The sequence below is a fragment of the Cyprinus carpio genome, unplaced genomic scaffold (genome assembly GCF_018340385.1).
Source record: "Cyprinus carpio isolate SPL01 unplaced genomic scaffold, ASM1834038v1 S000006470, whole genome shotgun sequence".
NCBI classification, from domain to species: domain Eukaryota; kingdom Metazoa; phylum Chordata; class Actinopteri; order Cypriniformes; family Cyprinidae; genus Cyprinus; species Cyprinus carpio.
Window position 1 is genome coordinate 197,092 of NW_024879146.1, and position 6,000 is coordinate 203,091.

At 33.5% G+C, this 6,000-nt stretch overlaps 2 pseudogenes; one reads left to right on the plus strand and one right to left on the minus strand.

Moving 5' to 3' along the window:
- Window positions 1-656: 656 nt before the first annotated feature.
- On the minus strand, window positions 657-2,245 carry LOC122143629 (annotated as a pseudogene).
- Window positions 2,246-2,419: 174 nt separating this feature from the next.
- LOC122143630 lies at window positions 2,420-3,701 on the plus strand (annotated as a pseudogene).
- Window positions 3,702-6,000: the final 2,299 nt, after the last annotated feature.

The window sequence follows — 6,000 nt, forward strand, 5'->3', positions numbered from 1 at the left end:
GTTAGACTATGCAAAATAAAATAAAAAAGTTACAATACATTTACAAACTCTTTAAGCTGTGATGGACAAGCTTAGTATCCAAAAAAAGTATGCAAAATCATAGAATTTTAATGGAGGTGTGATTGCCTGTAGATAAATAAGATTCAGTTCTACACAAATATGAAAATAAACTTATTTGTCTGTGGCAATAATAACAACAGCAGTATTATTATTAATAATAATATTTGTGACCCTGGACTACAAAACCAGTCTTAAGTGTCAATATTTCGATTTATAGATCATCTGAGAGCTGAATAAATAAGCTTTCCATTGATGTATTGTTTGTTAGGATAGGACAATATTTGGTCGAGATACAACTATTTTAAAATCTGGAATCCGAGCGTGCAAAAAAATCAAAATACTGAGAAAATCTCCTTTAAAGTTGTCCAAATGAATTCTTAGCAATGCATATTACTAATCAAAAATTAAGTTTTGATATATATTTTCTGGTAGGTAATTTACAAAATATCTTCATGGAACATGATCTTTTGTCTATATCCTAATGATTTTTGGCACAAAAGAAAAAATTTATAATTTTGTACCCATACAATGTATTTTGGCTATTGCTAAAAATATACCCCAGAAGACTTCAGACTGCTTTTTGTGCTCCAGGGTCACATATGGTTTGGAGTCACACACGCCTTAAATATCTTATGTTTCCTGAGAAATATTCATTAAATTCAATGATAAAGATGCTTCTGATTCATCACTTGTGTCTTTTATCCGTCCTCGGGTGGGTTTTGTTGTTTGTTGCCTTAGGCCTATACACATAAATAGTACAGTTAAACACACTGGTAAAGCAAATCCAAGAAGAAAGGCAGCCACCACCTTAAGTACATCTGTGATTTGTGATAGAAGCAAAGATTTCTCCTCTGAAAAAAAAAAGAGACAAAGCAAGTCCAGTTTTCACATAATCTATCATTATGCTCACATGTATTATTTATGCGCTTGTGAGTGACTTACCATAGGCTATCCTCAGTATCCCATCAATGCTTAAGTGTTCGATCTCACAGGTAACACCCTGCACACTCCGTTACTAAGGCTAAGGTAGGAGATCATCTGGAAAGTGCGTCTTTGTGAGGGAAATTACTCCAGTAGTTGATACACGAAATAGACTGAAAAACTTTCTATTTTGGGTCCAAGCGTGCTTTCGAATGATGTTTGGATAGAAGCCATGCACAGCACATTTAAGATATTCCTGACCCTTTTCTCCTCCAGAAGACACATATACTGCAGGTTTTGCTACATTTGAATAAACAGTTGTTTATCATATTTTTTTAATGTGAAACCAAATAAATATAATATGTGCGTTATATATATATATATGTGTGTGTGTGCATCAAAAGCATCTAAGTTACAGTGATAGACACATACTGCTGGTTTACCTGCCCTGGAGAGGAGTTGTTGGACTTTAGGAAGACCGTTTTTTCACAGCAGAACACACCTTTACTAGTGGAGTGCCTCTTTTCTCTTTATGTATTCTTTGCTCTTTCTCTCTTCTGCTAAAAGTTGACCACGGTTCACTGTGGTAGCAGCCATAGCTTCCTTGATCAAATCCGTGCATGATGTCTCTGCCATCATACCCATAGCGCCAGAAACGGCTTACTTGCCCTTCATTGTTAAATGCACATCCAATGAATTGCTGGTATGCATGTTCTTCTAAAATAAAACAGTGTAATATCATTATTAGTGACTTTCAGTAGCTCACATGAAGGTTAAAGCTAAAATATGCATAAAACCCATTTGAATCAATCTTTCTTAGTCTGGACTGAGGGGTTGAGTTATATATATATATATATATATATATATATATATATATATATATATATATATATATATATATATATATATATATATAGATATAATAGATAGATAGATAGATAGATATTGGTAAGATTCAGATATTATGTTTGCTGTACTGCAGTGTTGGAATATTTCAAGATTGCGCACTCAGGCTTGCAAACAAACTTAAAACTTCTTAAAACAATTCATATATATTAGACAGTATTACATAACTGTATGACAGTATTTTATATAAAAATATATATTTGACAAAATTCCCTACCTGCCCCAAGGATGGTGTTTAAAAAAGCCATGATGAGGAGAAAAACTTGCATTTTGTTTTGTCAACATTCACAACACTTTAAGTCGAATTTCGAAACTGAAAGTAGGTATTTTATATCGCTGCTATAACGGTGCAATCCAGTTATTTTGCAACTCCCAGTTTTGTATTTGCAATCACTTATCAATATGACTTAAATTCTTAGAAAAACTAAATAATTCAAAGTTGCAAAAGGGAACCACAGCATAACAAAAGTGAAAGTACAAAAGAAGAAAAAAACAAGTCAAGCCATCATGTGACGAAGAACAGTTATTTTATGATCGATCTGTTTTAACAGGAAGACATTGGTTTTAGTTACTTTCTGAAGACAACTGTGTGAACGGCACACATGGAAATCATCCAGACATTCGTGATAATACTTCTGCTTTCTCCTCAGATCACCATGTGGACAGGTTATTTAAAACTTTGTTTTTGTTTTCTCATCCTTCCTTTTCAACAGGGAAGTAATGCATCATTTAGACAACAGGAAGAAGATATTCTTAGCATGTGTAAATTCACTGCATTTATTAATTTGAAAATACATAATATTTTGAATATAAACCTGATACTTCAATGTACTGTTATATATATTTTTCATACTTTTTTTCAGCTTAAAATGGTCATAGGTTCTCTGAGACCTGAAGCTAAACATGAGGGGTTAAATAGGCAATGATTTTAATGTTTTTATGTAAACACATGTTTAGTGAAATTAAATGGACCAGAAATTACTTGTTGGTATTGTTTGCAGGATTATTTTAAGAATATGATTTTAAATGTTGGATGTTTAATTTTCAATGTTTGTTCTCACTCATACTCATTCCCCACACAAATAAATAAAAAATTATGTTTTTTTTAGACTACCAGACAGTGAATGTCCTGGCCTACACACGGCGCGGATGATGGAGAATGGATCCATAGACCAGGCAGTGGTTGTTTTGGTGAATGAAGCCACATTTGCGTGCTTCGACCAGGCCAAAAACACATTTGTGTTCACGTCCCAGTGCAAGCGCCCGGGTTCTCAGTTTTAGAAGGCAGTGATCGCTCTTTCTGCATGTATGAGGTGTTAGCAGGATTTTATCGACAAACTGATTACCTGGAGAAACTCAAACAAGAAACAAATTCATCGAAATCACTTTCGGGTAATCTGTTAAGAAGTTATGATCTCATTCTAAACCAACATTACATACTTTCTTTAATTGAATATATATATATATATATATATTTATGAATTTTCTAATTGAAGCAAATTACTTAAACTACTATTCTACTTTTCTTATTTGACTTCTTTTTTTTTTCATGCAGTACGCCCTTCAGTCAATGTGTATACTGAGTTTCCTGAACAACAAGGAAAAGTAAACGTCCTTTACTGCTATGCCACTGGGTTTTACCCTGGTGACATTGAAAATAAACTTTTATCCTAAATGGCAAAACGTCCACTGTTGAAAGCAGAGACCTCTGGACTTAATGTATGGGGAATACTGGACCGTCAGAGTGTACAAGTATATGAATATCACCCCACAGTACGGAGGACAAGTACTCATGTGAAGTGAGGACACAGTAGTATGGTTCAAACCTAAAAAATGACAGAGATGGAGTAAGTTGGGTCACTTTTTTGGAAATGACGGAAATATATGTGAATTAAAACGTGTTTAATGTCTTAAACTTAAACTTGTCTGCTCTTTTCTCAAGGGCCTGAATTTCTTTTCAGTATTCCACATTCAAATCCTCTACTGGGCTTATTCACTATCTCTCCGCATCCTGTTGGGCATCATGTGTCTCTGCTCCCTGATTTAAGCAAGAAAATGCCGTTCTCAGTTATAATGCGTGCTTTTTTGAAAGACTAAACTGCAGCATGTGCAACTGTGAACTTTGTGGTTATTATCATCCTGGAGGACCCCAGGCATAGGACTTTTAACCTCTTTAGGGACATTATATTTTTAGTGATATTTCTCTGCATTGCCACAGTTTTAAGTCTGGATGTTCCTGTTCAGAGGTTTGGGATCATAACCACTCCCTCCGTGTTCTTTTTTTGTTCTTTAAAAAATGAAGATTGGAATAATTTTCAAATTGTTTGTCGTAAATTAACATCTCAGAAAAATGTTATGGTTTTCAAATCGAGAATATGATTTTGTTTATGAACAAGGCAGAATTCTTCCATGCATGTCTTCTGTTGAGGACTCCCAGGACAACTGCTATTAATCAGGTCAATAACAAATCATTTGAGGGCGGGGGAAAAGAATTATTGAGATCAATATTCCTATGAAATATAGAGATACTCTTATGAAAAATGTTGCAAAGTTATTACTACCCATAATAACACTTCTTATGGTTCTGCCCCAAGAACACATTAATGTGCAAATTGTAGATGCAGTGTATAGATACATTGAAATAAAATGGGGATATTAATTTATGGACATTTTACACAGACGTCAACGGCATAAAGTAAAAATAGTATATCAAATAATTCTGTTTTATCTTTTATAAAATAGTTGAGAATAATCTTTGTACAAAGTTTGGCTTAAAATAGCCTGAAACCTAAAAACTGAAAAAAAAATTTTTTTTGCTTAGTACACCGCCGATTTAGGGATTTATTTATGTATTCTAGTTTATTTTTACATAACTTAGTCCTGACGTCCTCTACACAGTGGGACATAGAATAAAATATGAATAATATATATACCAACCAATGTAATGAACATAAAAAACCCAACACAATCACCAAATGATTAACTCATCAAATTTTTATCAATTTATTGTGTAAATATCCGTGTTTATAATATGTTTTAGTGTGCCTTTAAGTCACTAAAATAATTTTGGATTAATAAAATTCTATATTTACTGTCCAAGACCCAACCTGTACACCTGGTGGCAGCAAAACCACAACAACTTTGCATTGCCTTCCGTTAGATCCTCCTCCCAACTTCAATAACTTTTAAAACATTTATTTAGAAAATTTAGGAGACAAATGTCATCAATTGTAAGCCATGTGTTTTATGTCTCATTCTTATCATGCATATTGGCAAGACCATCTATGCCAGTTATGTAACTATAGGTAGGACACTTTGATGGTACGAATGAATTCTGCCCCACAAGTAAGAATCTGCGCTTCGGTTTCGATCGAATTCATTTAAAAAGAATCGTTCCAAAAGAACAACTCGCGATCATCAGGTCATCACGACTCCACAGGCGCTCGCGCGTCTTCATGAGGAGAACAGGGAGCATCTGTACTAACTCCCTGCAACACTTTATCAAACATTTTCCTCTCAGGCTTGTTTCCAACGAGGGTTGTGTAGGATCTGCAAAACAGCTTGGAAGGATTAACTTAAGAGATTAAAACAACCGACACAAGAAGAAAATTCAAGCGCTTTACAGAGACCCAGAAATAGGAGGATGAAGTATTCATCACAGTTAGTTTTATCTCCTGCTGAATTTTTTATCATTATACGGACCTGTAATGAATGCAGGCGCAAGTGAGTAGTACAACAGATATGTATAATTCTATTATTGATATTGTACATCATATAATAAATAGCTCTATAAATTATGTATATGAATATAGAATTTGATAATGTAAATATCAATCATATTCTAGCTAGTACGTTTAATGTATTTTATATTATAATGGGATGTTGCAAAAAATCTAGGTATACGAAAAAACAGTCATCAATCATTTGACAAACTTGGCTTAAATATTTAATTTAAATAAAAATTGAATGATATTTTGTTTTGTTAATTCACAGTTGCTCCAAAAGTACTGGATTATGAAATCACAAACAAAATAGCAAGTAAAGAATCATAAGTGCTCAAATTCTGCAAGATTTTCTTCATCATTTTTGCTCAATTAAAATCACAAAAAAGGT